At 48.9% G+C, this 21823-nt stretch overlaps 1 long non-coding RNA gene across 1 annotated transcript; it reads right to left on the bottom strand.

Moving 5' to 3' along the window:
* Positions 1-12247: 12247 nt before the first annotated feature.
* On the bottom strand, positions 12248-16518 carry LOC141021202 (uncharacterized). The gene is made up of 3 exons (XR_012181381.1): positions 16178-16518; positions 13755-13858; positions 12248-12500 (listed from the first exon to the last, which is right to left on the bottom strand). It is a non-coding gene; the product is annotated as an uncharacterized lncRNA (long non-coding RNA).
* Between the last annotated feature and the right edge of the window lie 5305 nt (positions 16519-21823).

Below are 21823 nucleotides of genomic sequence, written 5' to 3' on the forward strand. Positions count from 1 at the left end.
AGAATTAGTATTGTTTCCTTCATTCAGATTCCAAACAGGAGTAGAATGCAGTAATGTTTCCTTCACTCATGTGCCAAATTTTAACTATGTTTCTTGTATGCTGTTGTCATGCCAAGAAAAATGCCATGTGGCAGCAGCACTTGTGGTTGTGGCTTATGCACTAGAGCACATGACCAAAATATGGCACTTCTTCACTGAATCCTCCTGTGGTGCCACTGCCAGCAGCTGCAGTTTCTAATCTTGGTGCCATTTCTGATGAGAACCAACCAAGAGGGATTGGCATGCAGAGAGGAAGATGATGGCCAAGCAGAGCTGGACCTCACTCTCCTCTGCTCTGCTCCAGTCCACCATCATGGGGAGAAAGAAGGCCAAGCAAGATGCCCATGCTGTTGCTGCAGTTCTAGTGCAAGTGCAAGCAGCATGCAGCCAGCTTCTTCCTCACTTGGATCATATATGGACACATATGGTCAAATAACTAAAATTAATCCAAATCATTTCAAATAAATCAAAAAACCCAAATTAATTCAAATAATCCAAATTAATCCAAATAATTCAAGTAATCTAAATAAACTAGATAATTCAATTAATCTAAATAACCCAGATAATTCAAATAAATCCAAATAACCCAGATAATTCCAATAAATTCCAACAAGGAGTTGATATACAAGGATTAGACAAGGCATACACAAGGAGATGACATAAGGGCCTCTTTGTCCCCTCTTGACACAAGATTACACAAGACATACACAAGGAGCACCTGACTACATGACATAAGGGCCTCTTTGCCCCCTCTTGACTACATTCTTTCTCTGGCCACTTCTTCCATTCCCTTCCCTTTAATTTTCTTTCTTTTCCCTTCTCTAGCTAATTCTTTCCTTTCATTTTCTTTTCCTATTGCAATTTCCATTTCTTCTATAATGGCCCTAGTATCAACAACTACCCGACTCTCCTTATCTGACAATTCTCTTCTCTTCTCTTGAAGTATCCAATTCATAACTTCATCCTCTTCCTCTTGAGCTTCATCCTCTTTCCCTTCATCTTCTTGAGGCATCCAATTCATATCTTCATCGTCTTCCTCTTGAGGCATCAAGTTCAAATCCATAACTACATTCTCTGCCACTTGAGGTTCCTCCTCTTGAGGCATCAAATTCAAATTAATACCTTCATCGTCTTCCTCTTGAGGCATCATGTTCAAATCCATACTCCTGCTAGCAATGACAAAAGATGAGTACATCATGGTACCATAACAAGGATATACACACAGAAAATGAGTAGAATGACAGGAGCCTTGCAACCATTACAAAAATGTGAACTACTGACTAAGAAATGTTATGACAGGAGCCTTTGTAACACCATTTCATTTCTTGTTCCTTTCTTGCTTGCTTGCTTCTCTACTTACAGTAGTTTCTACAGCCGTTCTCTTGTTTGTTCAGTACTGATAGAGGTCCCAGAGCTAGTAGCAGTTCCTCTAGCAAGTGCCATTAATAAATTTTACTCTACTTACAGTAGTTCCTCTAGTCACAGTTCTAGAGACAGTGTTTGTTCAGATCATAATTGCTCTGCATCTACTGATTTTTTCTGTGCCATGTCAAGCATAGATAGGTTCAATTAATTTGCTTGAATTATCAAAATTACTGTCACTACTACTGTATGCTTTGACACTGTCGAAACTGATTTAGTGTGAATATGTGCCTTATGTAACCAATAATTTCTGTATCAAGGTTTTATTCAGTGTTTCTCTAAAGAAATCTGAACATTATTTTCATTTAACTTGTACTTGCAGCACAAGCATGGCCATCCACCAACATGCAAAACAAGTTCAAGACCAAAAATATGTGTTTCTTGCTGTTTACTCAACTGAACCAGATTTGGGTATTCAAGTTCCAAGGTTTCTGCTAACAGCATACAGATTAAATTGAAAAGCTGGATTCATCTAAATCATGGACAGTTCAAAACCAATTATTTCCAAACCAATTATTTCTAGCTTGCTCCCTCCACCCCCCGGATATCTACTGATTTTTATTCAATTAACACTAATCATATTCAGTTAACAGGAGCAGAGCAGTTCTTCCTGACGAACAGGAGTAGAGCAGCAACTCCCGTACACTGATCATATTCAGCACAGGGAGCAGAGGAGCAACTCCTTACGGTACCTTCTTCCTCTTGACGAGCAGGAGCTCTGGCGGCAGCACGGGCAGACGAGCAGCAGCAGCACCGGCGGTAGGGGAGAAGCAGCCGCACGGGCGCGCGGGCAGGGGAGAAGCAGCCGCACGGGCTCGCGCGGAAGATTGAGGAGGGCGCGCGGGCAGGGGAGAAGGAGGACGCGCGCGAGCTCCTGGTCCACCGGATCGTGGAGGCAATTTCCGGCAACGCCCGTAGGGGATTGCGGCGGCGCACGCGCGGGAGCTCGAGGACGATGCACTGGAGCTTGAGGAGGATGCGCTGGAGCTTGAGGAGGATGCGCGGGAGTTCGAGGTGGACGCCCGCGAGCTCGAGGTGGACGTGGCCGGAGGTCCCGACGATGCCCGCAGGTAATCGAGGCGGGAGGGGATCGCGGCGACGCAGGTCTGAGCGGGGGAGGCGGCGGAGCAGGTACTTGGCGACGGCGGCGGCGGAGCAGGTAGGTGGCGACAGCGGCGGAGCACTTCCTGATGGGCGGCGAGTCGCGCAGCTGGGCGGCGCCGGCCCCTATCGACGGCGGAGGAAGAAGACAGCTGGCGGAGGGGCTTGTTTCAGACGATTTTAAAACTGCAAGGGCTTTTTTGCAAAATCAACTTTGAACTGCGCCTGCGACATGTTTTTTGGGACGGAGGGAGTATCAGTTAGGCTTCAAGTGCGTACTTGTTAGTTAAACCTATGTATAAATTGTGACACTAAATACGACTAGTAAGTAGTACAGTAGCAGTACTAGTATACGTCGGTCAAATTATTCATCATGTCCACACATTGAATTGACGTGACAACACGCTGCGCGTGAGGTGACACAAGAATCCCGGCGGCGTGTTCGGGTATTCTGGACTTCAGATTTGGAGTACCACTTATCTGTCGATATCTTCCATCATTCACTTAAAACAGTCAATTGATCATACATTGAGTACCATATAACTGGAATTATTGATGCAAGTCGAAGAAGGATTGGTCGGTGCTGCCGACTGGCGTCAAGTTCGATCCCACGGATCAGGAGCTGATCGAGCACCTTGAGGCCAAAGTGAGTGCTGACAGCGCGAGATTTCAGTCTCTCATCGATTTGTTCATACCAACCATCGACAGCGAGCACGGCATATGCTACACCCAACCTGAGAAACTTCCAGGTAAGACACCGATCGGCCGTCTACTTGCACAAACATATTCCTTTGTTTATAGCTCTATTTTTCTTTTTAGACGCAGGCCTGGTGAAGCAATTACAATTTGACAGTTAATAAAAAGTGAAACAAGTGACTGCAACATGCCAAAGATGTTATGAAAATGCCAACTAGGTACACTAAAACCTGTATTCCATAATACTACAGGTATCACACTGAGTGGCCTAAGGAAGCATTTCTTCCAGTGCAATTCTAGGGCGTTCAAAAGGGGCACGTGGACGCGTCGCAAGATACAGTCGGAGTGCGGCATGCGCGCGATGTGGCACAAGACCGGCAATACCTTGCCGGTGATGGTCAACGGCCGGCAGACGGGCAGCAAAAAAGGTTCTGGTGCTGCACACCAACAAGAACTTCGACCAGCAGAGGACCAACTGGGTGATGCACCAGTACCACCATGGGGACCTGGAGCAAGAGAAGGAGCGGGAGCTGGTCCTCTGCAAGATTTTCTACCAGACGAACACTAGGGCCATGAGTAAAAAGATTATAAGTTAGTTTGGTATTGGTAGTTGTACTACCTTGTCGTCCGCAAGTTGGTATTGTTGTTAACGATCTTTTGGTATGAACTTGCATTTGCTTCCAACCATCATGCCGAGGGTCGACGTGGATATAAAGCTGAATTATTTGTTTCGAAACGAATTTTCAGGCACCTGATTTTTATTTGATGGGTAGCATAAGCACCCGCCGTTCGAATTCTCAATTCTCCAATTTTTTCGAAACAAGTGCATGCACTTATTATCACGATAAAAAAACAATATCTGTGCTGCATCCCAGTTATCAGTCTGTACTTGCAGAATTCTCTCGTTTATTGAGCACGTATATTGTTTTTTCAGGTCGAGCAAGTTTCAACTGGGCTGTAGACTGCCCAGGGTTGGTTTTGTTTTTAACAGGCCCAGCCCATGACGACAACGGGGCACAAAGATCCAGCAGGTATCTACTGGCCTCTGGCCCACCAGCGTTAGTTATATTTTGTCTTACAACATCCGCAGGCAGTTTTTTTACTGAATCAAACACACAGCCCAGTTTTATTTTCCTCTTGAAACGCATATCCTACATCCATTTTCTAATCTCTACCTATAGTTTTACTAGTTCATATACACGTATCATTATATTGAAAACACATAAAATTCCCTTTTGATATTTACATCCTTATTTTTGTTGTTTTTCCCACCCAGCGCTGATTTTTTACCACTGGTTTTCCCTTAAACCAACTCAATTGTCCCACGTCTTATTTGCTTACAAAAATAAAATGATTTTTTTGGCAAATCAATAAGTTCTTAAAAAAATGTTTATCACTTCGGGATTACAACAGTTCAGACTCCACCGAAATATGCAAAATAAGGTTGAACTTTTTGACCGTGGTCCTGGGCAGAAATGGGCTGTAATAAATTACATAAGAATTAGCAAATGGGCTGCAAATTATAAAAAATAGCAGATGGGCTTTATGTTGTCTGCCACGGATTTGGAGGCTGACTTGTGGGCCTACTAAGTTCATGCGTACACAAGGTTTCTCAAAAAAGAAACTTAGTCAGCAATCGACTCTACCAACGTCAGACCGTTAGATGTCAATCTAACGGCAATCGTGCTTCTTCAGTCTCTGATCTTCCTGCCCCAGCCGCCCAAACCAGCGTCGTCGGAACCGCCTGCTCCCGCCTCCCGTGGCCGGCAGTGCTGCCGGGCAGGCCTCACGGCCCCATCATACTCGCATCCCTGGCCTGTCTATCCCTCTACTCACCCACACCTCCTGTTATTTTCCGGCGACGGCAGCCGAACCAGTCAACCCTCGTACTCTCCACCGCGTGGGCAGCCACTGCCGTGTCTTCCCCGGCTCCGTGTCGTTCCCTTCGTAGGCCTCGTTGTCGTCCACCGCCCTGGTGCTCTCGGCGCGGCGTGGTCAACGATGTCCATCCAACGGCCGTAGTGCTTCTTCAACCTCTGGTCTTCTTGCCCCAGCCGCCCAAAGCTGCGCCGGTCGTGCCGCATGCTCCTGCCTCCCGTGGCCGGCTGTGCTACCGCGGAGGCCTCACCGCCCCCATACTACTCCCACCACTGGCCAGGCCATCCCTCCACTCACCCACACCCCCTGTTATTCTGCGGCGACGGCAGCCTCACACCGCAGCCGAACCAGTGAACGCTCGTACTCCTCTCCGCGTGGGCATCCACTGCCGCGTCTTGCCCGGCTCCGCGTCGTCCCCTTCCTAGGCCTCGCCGTCGTCCAACGCCATGGTGCTCTCGGCGCGGCGTGGTCAATGTGGTCAACGAACGACTTCCATCGGAAGAGTACTGTATGTGGAGAGGCTGACAGCTGGGTCCACGGCCGCAGCCCAGTTTTTTTGTGATTTGCCAAGTAAGTCGCTTTGTCAGGCCTGTTGGGCTGCAAATCTTTCAAGATGAGGAGAGCTTTCATTCGGCTGGCCGAGAAAATGGCCCATCAGTAATGAGAATGGGCTGTACATTTTTAAAACACATCAAACCGGCAATTAGTTTCAAATATCTTCTTTTTTTATTTCAAGATTTTAAATTACATTAATTTTTATGCGTGGAGAATTTGTTGGATTTTATATTGATATACATTTATTTTTAAAATCAGTTTGAATGTGAGTCAAAATTTCGGGATTAAAAACAGTTCGGACTGCACCGAAATATGCAAAATTTCGTATAATTTTTTAACTGTGGCCACAATATGGGCTGTAATGCTAACAAAAAGAATATGGGCTCCAAAAAACCTTAAGAATTAGCAAATGGGTTGTAAATTATTAGAAATAATGGCAGATGGACTGTATGATGTTTTTCACAGATTTGAGGCTTTCCTAAAAAAAGGTTGACGCACAAGCACTGATTGTTGGATGTCCATCCAACGGCCATCGTGCTTCTTCAATCTCTGCTCTTCCTGCTCCAGCCGCTCAAACAAGCGCCGGCGGGACTGCCTACTCCCTCCTCCCCGCGGCCGGCTGTGCTGCCGCGCAGGCCTCACCGCCCCACCTTACTCCCATCGCGAGCCTAGCCATCCTACTCACCCACACCTGCTGTTATTCTCCGGCGACGGCAGACGAACCAGTAAACCCTCATACAGTCGTACTCCCCTCTGCGTGGGAAACAACTGCCGAGTCTTCCTTGCCTCCGTGTCGTCCCCTTCCTAGGCCTCGAAGTCGTCCACCGCCGTGGTGCTCTCGGCGCGGCGTGGTCAATGTGGTCAACGACCGACTTCCATCGGAAGAGTACTGTGCGTGGAGGCGCTGACAGCTAGGTCCATGGCCGCAGCAAGGAAGTGCCTCCTTATTACGCGCAAAATAATTATTCCTCCACCTGACAGCGGGGACCCACCAGACGGGCCACTGTATTTCGCGAAAAAACGTTTCCCCCCTGACTGCTGGGACCCACCAGCTACACCTTCGCACGCAAGGAAGTGCGTCCGGGCAAAAAAAACAAAACGATTCGCCCCCCTGACTGCTGGGACCCACCAGCTACATCTTCGCATGCAAGGAAGTGCCTGACAGTCGGGACCCACCCGGTCGAAGCGTACGTAGCGTTGTCATTCTGGTCGCGAACGTGTACGTACATATATACTGGTGGATGTAGAGGCACGCACGTGTCGTAGTAGAGGCGCGCACGTAGCATGTACACGTACGTACAGCGACCAGGGTGCAAGAAAGAAAATACGGCCACGTATGTGTACATACGGGCGGGGTCTCGAACGCCTACTCGTGCATACGTACGGCGAGGGCTCGTTGACATGGCTGGGTCGGAACGGAGAAACAGCGTCGCCGTCGTGTTCATGGGGAGGCAACGGAATGCGTCGTGTTCATGGGGAGGCAACAGAATGCGTCGTGTTCATCGGGAGGCAACAGAACGCGTGGGAGCCAACCGGCTGGGTCAGAACGGAATACGTGGTCGTGTTCATCGGGAGGGCTTGGACGGAACAGGTGATGGAAACGAGGCCTGCCGTACCGCAGCACGGAGGAAACGGCCTTGTGTTCAACTGGCCACGTCCGAAACGGGATCCTGTTCATCGGGAGGGGTCTGGCGTACCGCAAAACGGATGAAACAGACCTCCTACGGTCGAAACGGGGGTCCTGTTGATCGGGAGGGGTGTGGCGTACCGCAAAACAGACGAAACGGACCTCCTACGGTCGAAACGGGGGTCCTGTTGATCGGGAAGGGTGTGGCGTACCGCAAAACGGACGAAACGGACCTCCTACGGTCGAAACGGGGGTCCTGTTCATCGGGAGGGGTGTGGCGTACCGCAAAACGGGACTCCCTGGGATACTGTTCATCTCCACCGTCGACCTCCTCCAGCCTCCACGGGCTCCTGTTCATGTAGCCTCCACCGCGCGCTACTCCACCGGCTACTGTTCAACCACCCCTCCACCGTCTACTGTTAATCCAGCCCTCCACACCACGGGGTCCTGTTCAACCACCCCTCCACGGGGACCCCTCCACCGTCTACTGTTCATCCAGCCCTCCACCACACCACGGGGTCCTGTTCATCGACAGGCAACGCCACCGCTCACTGTTCATCCAAACCCCCCCGCAACGCTCACTGTTCATCCCAGAGGCAGCATCGATCGGCTTCAGTTAGCAGCAGTAGCGAAGGAATCGCTCGATCGGGTTCAGTTAACAGCCATCGATCAATCGCTCGGGTTCAGTAACGCGTAGCCTGCAGTGCAATCGCTCGGGTTCAGTTAGAGCCCAACGCCTCGCTCGGGTTCAGTTAGAGCCAACGCCTCGCACACACGCGCGTACGTGTACGAGAGAAACGCGCATCGCTCAGCCCCCGACCTCCCACCGTAACCGGGAACTCCCCGAAATTTTCCTCGCCCTCGCTTCTACCACGGTTTTTTCCGTCATGGACGGCCCAAAGAATGTCATGCAGCTGCGTCTCCGGCCCGCCCAGGACGAAAAGCCCATTTTCTGTAATGATTTTTTGTCATAGAAGTAGGAGCCCACCACATCTATGATGATACCGGGTTTTGTCACAATTATCATCATAGAAGTGTCATATGTATGACAGAAAAAAATTCGTTCGGCCCAAAATGTCACGGATGTGTCTTTTTTTTGTAGTGTCACGATCGACCGATCCTTAGCACCGAACGTACAGCACCTCCGCATTCAGCACACGTTCATCTCAGTGACGTCCCGCGAACTCACGATCCAGTAGAGCTTCCAGGAAGAGCTTCGTCAGCACGACGGTGTGGTGACGGTGATGATGATGCTACCGACGCAGGGCTTCGTCTAAGCACCGCTACGATATGACCGAGGTGGATTATGGTGGAGGGGGGCACCGCACACAGCTAAGGGATCAATGATCAACTTGTTGTGTCTTGGGGTGCCCCCTGCCCCCGTATATAAAGGAGCTAGGGGGGAGGCGGCCGGACAGAAGGAAGGCGTGCCAAGGGGGGAGTCCTACTCCCACTGGGAGTAGGACTCCTCCTTTCCTAGTAGGAGTAGGAGAAGGGGGAAGGAGGAGAGGGGGGAGGAAAGGGGGGCGCTGCCCCCCTCCTTGTCCAATTCGGACTAGAGGGGGAGGGGGCCCGGCCTACCCTGGCTGCCCCTCCTCTTCACCACCAAGGCCCAATAGGCCCATTATACTCCCCGGGGCGATCCGGTAATCCCCCAATACTCCGGTATATGTCCGAAAACTCCCGAAACACTTTCGGTGTCCGAACATAGTCGTCCAATATATCGATCTTTACGTCTCGACCATTTCGAGACTCCTCGTCATGTCCGTGATCATATCCGGGACTCCGAACTACCTTCGGTACATGAAAACACAAAAACTCATAATACCGATCGTCACAGAACTTTAAGCGTGCAGACCATCGTCGGTATCTTAATACCTAGCTCAATCTCGTTACTGGCAAGTCTCTTTACTTGTTCCTTAATGCATCATCCTGCAACTAACTCATTATTCACATTGCTTGCAAGGCTTATTGTGATGTGCATTACCGAGAGGGCCAGAGATACCTCTCCGACAATCGGAGTGACAAATCCTAGTCTTGATCTATGCCAACTCAACAAGTACCACCGGAGACACCTGTAGAGCACCTTCATAATCACCCAGTTACGTTGTGACGTTTGGTAGCACACAAAGTGTTGGGGATATAACTATTTGTGTAAACCGCCCATGGAGGGGCCGGGTTACGCAAAGGCGATTCATCATATGAAGCCCAAGATCAAGCTTTAAGATGGCGGTTCAATAAAGGGTCTAAAGCCCATAGACGACTTAAGGCCCGTAGTGATAAACCGCCGTAATGGCATGACTTGTGTTATAAGGCAAGATTAACTAGTCACCGAGCCGGACACTGTTTATGAGTCGGCCGGGACTTTGTAAGCCGCAGGGTGTCAACCCGTGTATATAAGGGGACGACCCGCTGGCGGCTTAGGGCAAGTAACATCCAATCGAGAGCCGGGCATAGCGTATCTCGCTCCCTGGTCATCAAAACCCTAGCAATACCAACCCAACTAGACGTAGGCTTTTACCTTCATCGTAAGGGGCTGAACTAGTATAAAACCTCTCTCGTGTCCCTTGTCCCGTTAACCCCTTTGAGCTTCCTAGTTGTGATGGCTCCACATTTAAGTCCTTGCAAGAGGACATCTGCCGTGACAATTCCACGACAGTTGGCCCCCACCGTGGGGCCAACGCATGGTGGATTTGAGTTCTTGAAGGGCAACTTCGAAGGGCTCAAGGGATACGCTGTGGGCCGGATGACCAAGAGTCGTCGCGGCAAGATCTACATCGACAATGAAGCCTGGGGCCCCGACGCCGGCTCAACTGAGTACGGGTACCGGGTCCCCTTCAGCGGAATCCACGTCTTCATCGGCCGGATTGGTGAGCCGGACCTTGAGCCGGACAACTGCACCGACATCGTCGAAACGGCTCAGCGCGCGAGACCCGCCCGGGCTCAACCCGCCATGAGGCGTGCTTTCGTGGGTTGTATCCACGAAGAGGAATTTTCTGAAAGGTCCGTAGATGGTGGTGAGACGGCCGTCCACTCCGATGGTGATTCGTCCACTGGTGAAAAGGATTCGTTGTATCAGTTGCAAGACGGCAGGCTTGGGGGCTGTTCCGATGGCAGCAGTATTCTGGACCCCTTTGAGCCGCTGAGCAGGGTAGGGATCTTCATGGCTGGTACTCAACCCGGCCAAAACTCTACGGCTGCGGCGGCAATAACGTCCGGGTCAGGAGCGGCTGGGGCAGGAGGCTCTGCGCGCCCGCCGGCTCAGGTGCTGATTGATCTCATGGACAAATTGACGGCCCTGTTGACCGCCACAGTTATTCCTGCAAGTCAAGATGAGCACGATGCAAAGGTGGCACAGGTACGTGAGGAAATAGCCCGGGCCAAGGAGGCCTTAGCGGCTGAGGATACCAGGTTGGCCACAGAACAGGCGGCTTTGGATGCACGGGCCCAACAGCTCCAGTCAGAGGCTTTCCAGCTTACGATGAGCCTGAACGCATCTAACGAGGTAATGAGAAGGAGACACCAGAAAACTCAATCCTGTTTTGCCTCTGGTTTATGATCCTCGGAACCTTTTCTCCACACCCGGAGCCAGCCCTAGTAACCCGCCAGAGGCAAATCAATTCGTAACATCCGGAGCAGGGGGACCGGTTCAACCTCGGGTGATGGCACCTCCTCATGTGAATATGGCCCCGCCCCGCTACGTACCAACACCACCGGGTCACTTTTCTAACCCCATGGAGAACCTGATCGCAGCGTCGGCGCGTTTGGCGGCTCTCCAAGTGGACGGCGACGATCCAACAGCGGTGGAGACGCGAAGGATTAGAGAACTTGTCCAGACGGCTCTTGCTCAGCAGGAGGCTTATTCCTATAGTCGAGACATGATTCATTCGACTCCTCGCCCAAGTCGGAGCCCAAGTTACAGCAGGCATATGGAGTCGGAGGCTTTGTCAAGCAACGCCCAGCGCCGTAAGCAGCCTGGCGGTTATAATCCGGTGCAGGACAGGATACGTCAAGAGGACGAGCGGGCGGCTCAACTAGCGGCTCAACAGGTGGCTCATCAAACCTTCCCGGACTATCCAACGACTTCTGTTGAGGCAGGAGTGGCCACTAGAACCGGCGGTGTTCCTTGTTTAGTACCGGCTTTGCATAATGTGCGTCTGCCCAAGGACTTCAAAGGACCCCGAAAGGTGCCAAATTATACGGCCGACTTACAACATCGGGCGTGGCTCGAAAGCTATGAGATGGCCATGGAGCTGTTGGAGGTCAGTGACGCGGCAATGGCTAAGTACTTCACCATGATGTTGGATGGAACGGCCCGGACTTGGTTAAAGGGCCTGCCGCCTAATTCCATTGGCTCATGGGCGGAGTTAAAATCCCGGTTCATTCAGAACTTCAAAGATACCTGCAAGCAGTCCATGTCAATTGTGGACTTAACTAATTGTAAGCAAGAGGAGGGTGAATCTACCACTCATTGGGTGTGCCGGGTTAAGGAGATAATACATTCGTTTGACAAGATGGATGCCGGCTCTGCAGTCTTAATGTAGGAGAAAAATTGCCGATTTGAGCCGCTGAGACAGAAGCTGGGGCGCCTCAAGCATGATTGTAATGATATGGGTCAGTTGATGGCGGCTCTAGTCAAATATGCCGATTCTGATAGTACCAAGGATCCCGCGTCTGATGAGGAAAAGACAGAAGGGAAAGAAGAACGGCAATGGAAAGGGTCAGCAACATAACCCGACGAATCAAGGAGGCAGTAAGCGTAAGGCCGATGGTAACCCGGAGTTTGTGGCCAATGCCAATGCATAGGGTAACAATCAGAGACGCAAGGGGAGGCCGTGTCACGCCCAAGATGCGACCCTATCCTAAAGGAACTCGAAGGTCCCACCAAGGATAGAAGCGCATCTTGAAGACGCTTTTGCAAGGTGGATATCATTACATCAACATTACATAAATAGTTGGGGATACATACATAAGGCACAAACGCCCCAAAGAATACATCAACATCATACTTGAGAACAACATCCGACTACAGATGGAACATAAACAGAAACTCAAACAATATCCACCCTGCTAGCCCAGGTTGCCGACCTAGAACCTATCCCCTGATCGAAGAAGAAGCAGAAGAAGAACTCCAAAACAAGTAAACATCGCTCTCGCGTCATGATCATCGCATAACCTGTACCTGCAACGGTGTTGTAGTAATCTGTGAGCCACGAGGACTCAGCAAACCCATTACCATGGGTATCAAGACTAGCAAAGCTTAATGGGTAGGAAAGGGGTAAAGTGGTGAGGTTGCAGCAGCGACTAAGCATGTATGGTGGCTAACTTACGCAAATAAGAGCGAGAAGAGAAGCAAAGCAAGCGGTCGTCAACTAGTAATGATCAAGAAGTGATCCTGAACTCCTACTTACGTCAAACATAACCCAAACACCGTGTTCTCCTCTCGAACAACCCCGAAAAGAGACAATCACGGTTACGCACACGGTTGGTGTATTTTAGAAGAGTTTACTTCAAGTTTACTACAACCAGATATTAACAAATTCCCATCTGCCACATAACCGCGGGCACGGCTTTCGAAAGTTCAAACCCTGCAGGGGTGTCCCAACTTAGCCCATTATAAGCTCTCATGATCAACGAAGGATATTCCTTCTCCCGGGAAAAACCGATCAGACTCGGAATCCCGGTTACAAGACATTTCGACAATGGTAAAACAAGACCAGCAAGACCTCCCGGCGTGCCGACACTCTGATAGTAGCCGCGCGTATCTCGTCTCAGGCCACGACCTGATAAGCGAAGCGTATAGGTACCAACATAACCCAAGTTGCCAAGGGACGGTCCCGCACGGTGCTCTAGTTTGTACCAACACTTAGACAAGCTTTGGCCCGGGGGGGGGGGCTAAATAAAGATGACCCTCGGGTTAATTACTCCCAAGGGAAAAGGTAATAGGTGGTGGCAAATGGTAAAACCAATGTTGGGCCTTGCTGGAGGAGTTTTATTCAAAGCGAACTGTCAAGGGGGTCCCATAAATCACCCAACCGCGTTAGGGACGTAAACTCCGGGAACATAATATCGATATGACGGAAACTAGGGCGGCAAGAGTGGAACAAAACACCAGGCATAAGGCCGAGCCTTCCACCCTTCACCAAGTATATAGATGCATTAATAATATAGGAGATATTGTGATATCCCAACATAAACATAAACCAACATGGAGCAATCTTCATCTTCACCTGCAACTAGCAACGCTATAAGAGGGGCTGAGCAAAAGCGGTAACATAGCCAAACAATGGTTTGCTAGGAAAGGTGACAAAGGTTAGAGGTTCATGGCAATTTGGGAGGCTTGATAAGAAAGTGGTGGGTAACGCGGCATTGCGATAGAACGAAGCAACTAGCATAGCAATGATAGTAATGAGATCCAAGGTGACGGTCATCTTGCCTGAAATCCCGCAAGGAAGAAGAACGAGTCCATGAAGAAGATGAAGCCACGAAGACGAACCAAGCGTAGTCGAACGAATCCTCACGATCGCAACGAAACGGGAACTATCGAGAAGAAGCACAACCGGAAAGAGGCAAACAACATAGTAAACACACAGACATGATGCACAAACAAGCATGATGCATGCCCGGTTTAATGAGTCATGGCATGGCAAAGTGCAACAAACAATACTACAAATTAAGTGGAGCTCAATATGCAACGAGTTGCATATTGACGAAACACCACATCCAATTATTTAACTCACTCCCGTTTATGCTACCCAATAGTATTAAATGTTGATTAACATGGCAAGAGGTGAAGCATAATAAAACTACGTTCTAGGCAAGTTTAAATGAGGCCGAAAAAAACAAACAACAATTTCGGAAAATCCTCATATGCATATTTCGAATTTGGTACTGTTCTGCCCTATACACAATTTTAAAGTTGTTAAACAGCAAAATAAAGTGCAGCAAGTTAATCTATGCATTCTTCTACCCCATTTACATATAAAGAACGTTTAATTCCGAGCTACGGTTATTTAGTTATGAGATAAACCATTTAACATGGCATGTATGCAAAAATAAAGCAAACAGCAAGTTTAAGCATTTTAAACATGGATGAAAATGGCATAAAGTGAAACTAGATGAAATTCTAAGCATTTTACATATATAATTTGTTTAAATCGAAAGCATGGTTATTTAAATATGAGCAATGCAAGATGATGGCATTTCAGTAAATAAGAATGCATTGGAAAATGCTAAAATACACAGACTGGAAAAAGAAAAAAAGAACAGAGCAAAAACAGGGGCGCCTGGGAATCGAACCCCAGACCTGCTGGTTGGATACTGGCTGCGCTAGCAACAGGGCTAGGTATGAGTTCCTGATAAACCATTTACATATAAAGAACGTTTAATTCCGAGCTACGGTTATTTAGTTATGAGATAAACCATTTAACATGGCATGTATGCAAAAATAAAGCAAACAGCAAGTTTAAGCATTTTAAACATGGATGAAAATGGCATAAAGTGAAACTAGATGAAATTCTAAGCATTTTACATATATAATTTGTTTAAATCGAAAGCATGGTTATTTAAATATGAGCAATGCAAGATGATGGCATTTCAGTAAATAAGAATGCATTGGAAAATGCTAAAATACACAGACTGGAAAAAGAAAAAAAAAGAACAGAGCAAAAACAGGGGCGCCTGGGAATCGAACCCCAGACCTGCTGGTTGGATACTGGCTGCGCTAGCAACAGGGCTAGGTATGAGTTCCTGATAAACCATTTACATATAAAGAACGTTTAATTCCGAGCTACGGTTATTTAGTTATGAGATAAACCATTTAACATGGCATGTATGCAAAAATAAAGCAAACAGCAAGTTTAAGCATTTTAAACATGGATGAAAATGGCATAAAGTGAAACTAGATGAAATTCTAAGCATTTTACATATATAATTTGTTTAAATCGAAAGCATGGTTATTTAAATATGAGCAATGCAAGATGATGGCATTTCAGTAAATAAGAATGCATTGGAAAATGCTAAAATACACAGACTGGAAAAAGAAGAAAAGAACGGAGCAAAAACAGGGGCGCCTGGGAATCGAACCCCAGACCTGCTGGTTGGATACTGGCTGCGCTAGCAACAGGGCTAGGTATGAGTTCCTGATAAAACGAGCTCCCAGGCTCTTTTGAGCTATTCAGGAACAGGTCGAGCTTGGCCATGGCTGCACGGCGACAACCGACGGCGAGGGCAAGCAAAAGCGACGGCCGTTGGGGTTATGAACCTACGGCGGGCGTGCGGAAACAGAAGACGGTGCACGCGTGCTTGCGGAGAGCTGCGAGAGGGGCCGGAGCATAAGCCTCGAGCAGAAGCTCGTCCCGGCCGAGGCACGACGTGCGACTATGCGGCAGCTGCTGGGCGTGAGCGAAGAAAAACTGGCAAGGACGCGAGCATGGCGCGGGTGCGGACAAAGGAGGGGGGTGCACTGCAAGGTGCGCGCGTGCATGCGGGGCTTCTACGAGTGTTGGTGATGCGTGTGGACTCGCTGAAGACGCATGCATTGGGTCTTAACCAAGCGGAGCAAGACAGAGAGACAAGGCCGGGCTTGCAGGTCGAGGCGCTCGGCCACGGCGGGGCGTGCAGGCATGCAGCGGGGCGTGCGTGCAGCACTTGAGGCAAGGCTGCAGCGAGGCGACGAGGTGAAGCGAAGCAGGGGACCGAGCGAGGTGAGCGGGGACAAGATCCGATGGGGCACGGCAGCGTTTCTCTGAAAGTTTCAGAGATTCGCCGGAGCAGCGAGGGCACGACGATGGCATGGATCTAGTAGTTACTCCGATGTCCTAAACGCGACAGGAAGAAGAGGGAGGGAAGCAGGTATACCTAGATCACCCTAGGACACGCAGACGGCCACGGAGACGAACCAGCGGCGACGCGGACGAGCTCTGAACCCGAGGCGGTTCCTGTCCGAGGAAGAAGGAAGCAGGGGAGGACGCCAGGCGCGGGACTTGGCGACGCAGAGGAAGCAGACGAAGTAGAGGAAGAAGATCGTGGCGCCCTTGGACCCTTCTTGCTCCTGGCCTTGCTTGAAGTTGAAGAAGACGACGAGCAGGCCTCACAAACGACGGCGGAACGCGCTCGATGGTTCTCTGCTCCTCTATTTCCTTAGGAAGAAGGAGAAACAGAGGGAAGGAAAGGGGTGGCGGCGGCGAGAGGGAAACCCTAGGGGCACGGACGCCAAGCGGGGCTTCTTATAGGTGGCTGGGAGGGGTGCGGACGGCGTGACCTCGATGTCCGGGAAGCTCACGGTGCGAGCGCGAGCGCTCAGTCTCTGGAACAGAGACGGCGAGGCAACGGGGCAGGTGGCCGTGAACAGAGTTGGGCCAGGTCTAGAGGAAGGAAGGCCCAGCCGGGCTGCGGGTGATGAGGCCTGCGCTGCAGCTGCGCTGGGCTGCTGCTCTCTCTCCCTTCTCCCATATCTTTCCTTTAAACTATTTCACTAGTCAGTAAAATACCAAGGAAAAACCCAGGGAGTTGGGAGAGGGGTATGAGAGATATAAGAATATCACCAAGACGCTGGAATAATGCACTATTTGAATAAAATTGTTTGGTCATTTTTTAGAGATAGAAAAATAATTCGAGTTTGAATTAAATTCAAACTTGAACCATTTTTGAACCCAACCAAAACAAGTCCAAATGGTATGAAATTTGACAGAGAGATACAAGGCATGGTGTAAGATTATCAGGAAATAAACGAACATTTATGGAGGAGGGGAAAAAGTCACTTGACATGAAAGCCAAAGTTTGAAATAGATGAAGAAGTGGATAGGTTGTGCACTTGGGGGAAAATGCCGATGGAAAAGATCAAGATGGATAGCACACCAACAATACATCAACATGAAGAATGCAACCCACATGATGATCATGATAGAATGCAATAAAATGACACAAGGCATATCAAATATCATACAACAAGCAAGAAGACTATGGCAACAACATGGATGGCACAATGCAATATAACAAATGATGAACATGCTGCAAGAAGCAAATAAGACAAGGCACTCAACATGATCATGGCATAAACATATAGGAATGAAATATGCAAAAATACTTATGATAATGCAACAAACATAATAAACACACGTCAACAACTAAAATAAATGGAAGGGCAACTGAAGCGTCGGTCTCGGGGCGTTACAGGACGCCCCCTCGGTCCGGCGGGTCAGGTCCATCTCTTGAGCAACTACTCAATGAACCCTGTCCGAGACACGGCACCCGGGAAAGGCCGGCCACTCACTTATGGAAGGATTGCGCGATCATGAAGGCTTTCAAGAATTCCAACACGTTCGACGGCAATCATGGGTCGGATGGCGGCTCAGGTGCCGGCTGTTGGAAATATGCCCTAGAGGCAATAATAAATAGGTTATTATTATATTTCCTTGTTCATGATAATCGTTTATTATCCATGCTAGAATTGTATTGATAGGAAACACAGATGCATGTGTGGATACATAGACAACACCATGTCCCTAGTAAGCCTCTAGGAGACTAGCTCGTTGATCAATAGATGGTTACGTTTCCTGACCATGGACATTGGATGTCGTTGATAACGGGATCACATCATTAGGAGAATGATGTGATGGACAAGACCCAATCCTAAGCCTAGCACAAGATCGTGTAGTTCGTTTGCTCAGAGCTTTTCTAATGTCAAGTATCAGTTCCTTAGACCATGAGATTGTGCAACTCCCGGATACCGTAGGAATGCTTTGGGTGTACCAAACGTCACAACGTAACTGGGTGACTATAAAGGTGCACTACAGGTATCTCCGAAAGTGTCTGTTGGGTTGGCACGAATCGAGATTGGGATTTGTCACTCCGTGTAAACGGAGAGGTATCTCTGGGCCCAATCGGTAGGACATCATCATAATGTGCACAGTGTGACCAAGGAGTTGATCACGGGATGATGTGAGTTACGGAACGAGTAAAGAGACTTGCCGGTAACGAGATTGAACAAGGTATCGGGATACCGACGATCGAATCTCGGGCAAGTAACATATCGATAGACAAAGGGAATTGCATACGGGATTGATTGAATCCCCGACATCGTGGTTCATCCGATGAGATCATCGTGGAACATGTGGGAGCCAACATGGGTATCCAGATCCCGCTGTTGGTTATTGGCCGGAGAACGTCTCGGTCATGTCTGCATGGTTCCCGAACCCGTAGGGTCTACACGCTTAAGGTTCGATGACGCTAGGGTTATAGGGAATAGATGTACATGGTTACCGAATGTTGTTCGGAGTCCCGGATGAGATCCCGGACGTCACGAGGAGTTCCGGAGGTAAAGATTTATATATGGGAAGTCCTGTTTTGGTCACCGGAAAAGTTTCGGGCGATATCGGTAATGTACCGGGACCACCGGGAGGGTCCCGGGGGTCCACCAAGTGGGGCCACCAGCCCCAGAAGGCTGCGTGGGCCAAGTGTGGGAGGGGACCAGCCCCAGGTGGGCTAGTGCGCCCCCCACCAAGGCCCAAGCGCATGGGAGAGTGGGAGGGGGCAAACCCTAGGTCCAGATGGGCCTTGAGGCCCACCCTAGTGGCGCCCCCCTCTCCTCCCCTTGGCCGCCCCCCTTGGATGGGATCTAGGGCTGGCCGCCTCCTCTTGGGGTGGGAACCCTGGAGGGGGGCGCAGCCCCCTCCCCCCTATATATAGTTGAGGTTTGGGGCTGCCCAAGACATGAGAACGTCTCTCTTTCGGCGCAGCCATACCCCTCTCCCTCCTCCTCTTCTCCCGCGGTGCTTGGCGAAGCCCTGCGGGATTGCCACGCTCCTTCATCACCACCACGCCGTCGTGCTGCTGCTGGACGGAGTCTTCCCCAACCTCTCCCTCTCTCCTTGCTGGATCAAGGCGTGGGAGACGTCACCGGGCTGCACGTGTGTTGAACGCGGAGGCGCCGTGGTTCGGCGCTTAGATCGGAATCAACCGCGATCTGAATCGCTACGAGTACGACTCCTTCATCCGCGTTCTTGCAACGCTTCCGCATCGCGATCTACAAGGGTATGTAGATGCAATCCCCTTCCCCTCGTTGCTAGAGTACTCCATAGATTGATCTTGGTGATGCGTAGAAAATTTTGAATTTCTGCTACGTTCTCCAACAGTGGCATCATGAGCTAGGTTTATGCGTAGTTTCTATGCACGAGTAGAACACAAAGAAGTTGTGGGCGTAGATGTTGCCAATTCTTCTTGCCGCTACTAGTCTTATCTTGTTTCGGCGGCATTGTGGGATGAAGCGGCCCGGACCAACCTTACACGTACGCTTACGTGAGACAGGTTCCACCGACTGACATGCACTAGATGCATAAGGTGGCTAGCGGGTGTCTGTCTCTCCCACTTTAGTCGGAACGGATTCGATGAAAAGGGTCCGTATGAAGGGTAAATAGAAATTGGCATATCACGTTGTGGTCTTACGTAGGTAAGAAACGTTCTTGCTAGAAACCTATACAAGCCACGTAAAAACTTGCAACAACAATTAGAGGACGTCTAACTTGTTTTTGCAGCATGTGCCTTGTGATGTGATATGGCCAGAAGATGTGATGAATGATATATGTGAGGTATGAGATTGATCATATTCTTGTAATAGGAATCACAACTTGCATGTCGATGAGTATGACAACCGGCAGGAGCCATAGGAGTTGTCTTTATTTTTTGTATGACCTGCGTGTCATTGAATAACACCATGTAAATTACTTTACTTTATTGCTAAGCGCGTTAGCCATAGAAGTAGAAGTAATCGCTGGCATGACAACTTCATGAAGACACAATGATGGAGATCATGATGATGGAGATCATGGTGTCATGCCGGTGACGAAGATGATCATGGTGCCCCGAAGATGGAGATCAAAGGAGCAAAATGATATTGGCCATATCATGTCACTATTTGATTGCATGTGATGTTTATCATGTTATGCATCTTATTTGCTTAGAACGACGGTAGCATAAATAAGATGATCCCACACTAAAATTTCAACAGACGTGTTCCCCCTAACTGTGCACCGTTGCGAAGGTTCGTTGTTTCGAAGCACCACGTGATGATCGGGTGTGATAGATTCTAATGTTCGAATACAACGGGTGTTGACGAGCCTAGCATGTACAGACATGGCCTCGGAACACATGTGAAACACTTAGGTTGACTTGACGAGCCTAGCATGTACAGACATGGCCTCGGAACACAAGAGACCGAAAGGTCGAACATGAGTCGTATAGTAGATACGATCAACATGGAGATGTTCACCGATGATGACTAGTCCGTCTCACGTGATGATCGGACACGGCCTAGTTTGACTCGGATCATGTATCACTTAGATGACTAGAGGGATGTCTATCTGAGTGGGAGTTCAATAATCAGATGAACTTCATTATAATGAACATAGTCAAAAGGTCTTTGCAAATTATGTCATACGCTTTAGTTCTACTGTTTAAGACATGTTCCTAGAGAAAATTTAGTTGAAAGTTGGTAGTAGCAATTATGCGGACTGGGTCCGTGAACTGAGGATTGTCCTCATTGCTGCACAGAAGGCTTATGTCCTTAATGCACCGCTCGGTGTGCTGAACCTCAGCGTCGTCTGTAGATGTTGCTGAACATCTGACATACACGTTTTGATAACTACGTGATAGTTCAGTGCGTAATGCTAACGGTTTAGAATTGTGGCACTAAAGACGGTTTTGAAACGTCGCAGAACATATGAGATGTTCCGAAGACTGAAATTGGGATTTCAGACTAGTGCCCACGTCAAGAGGTATGAGACCTCTGACAAGTTTCTTAAGCCTGCAGACTAAGGAGAAAAGCTCAATCGTTGAGCATGTGCTCAGATTGTCTGAGTGCCACAATCGCTTGAATCGAGTGGGAGTTAATCTTCCAGATGAGATAGTGATGGTTCTCCATAGTCACTACCACCAAGCTATTAGAGCTTCGTGATGAACTATAACATATCAGGGATAGATATGATGATCCTTGAGCTATTCGCGATGTTTGACACCGCGAAAGTAGAAATCAAGAAGGAGCATCAATTGTTGATGGTTAGTAAAACCACTAGTTTAAGAAGGGCAAGGGCAAAAGGGATACTTCATGAAACAGCAAGTCATTTGCTGCTCTAGTGGAGAATCCCAAGGTTGAACCCAAACCCGAGACTAAGTGCTTCTGTAATGAGAGGAACGGTCACTGAAGCAGTACTACCCTAGATATTTGGTAGATGAGAAGGCAGGCAAGGTCGACAGAAGTATATTGGATATACACTATATGGATGTGTACTTTACTAGTACTCCTAGCAGCACCAGGGTATTAGATATCGGTTCGGTTGCTAAGTGTTAGTAACTCGAAATAAAAGCTGCGGAATAAACGGAGACTAGCTAAAGGTGAGATGACGATATGTGTTGGAAGTGTTTCCAAGGTTGATGTGATCAAGCATCGCATGCTCCCTCTACCATCGAGATTTGGTGTTTGCGTTGAGCATGATTGGATTATGTTTATCG

This window comes from Aegilops tauschii, chromosome 1 (genome assembly GCF_002575655.3).
Source record: "Aegilops tauschii subsp. strangulata cultivar AL8/78 chromosome 1, Aet v6.0, whole genome shotgun sequence".
In the NCBI taxonomy this organism is placed as follows: domain Eukaryota; kingdom Viridiplantae; phylum Streptophyta; class Magnoliopsida; order Poales; family Poaceae; genus Aegilops; species Aegilops tauschii.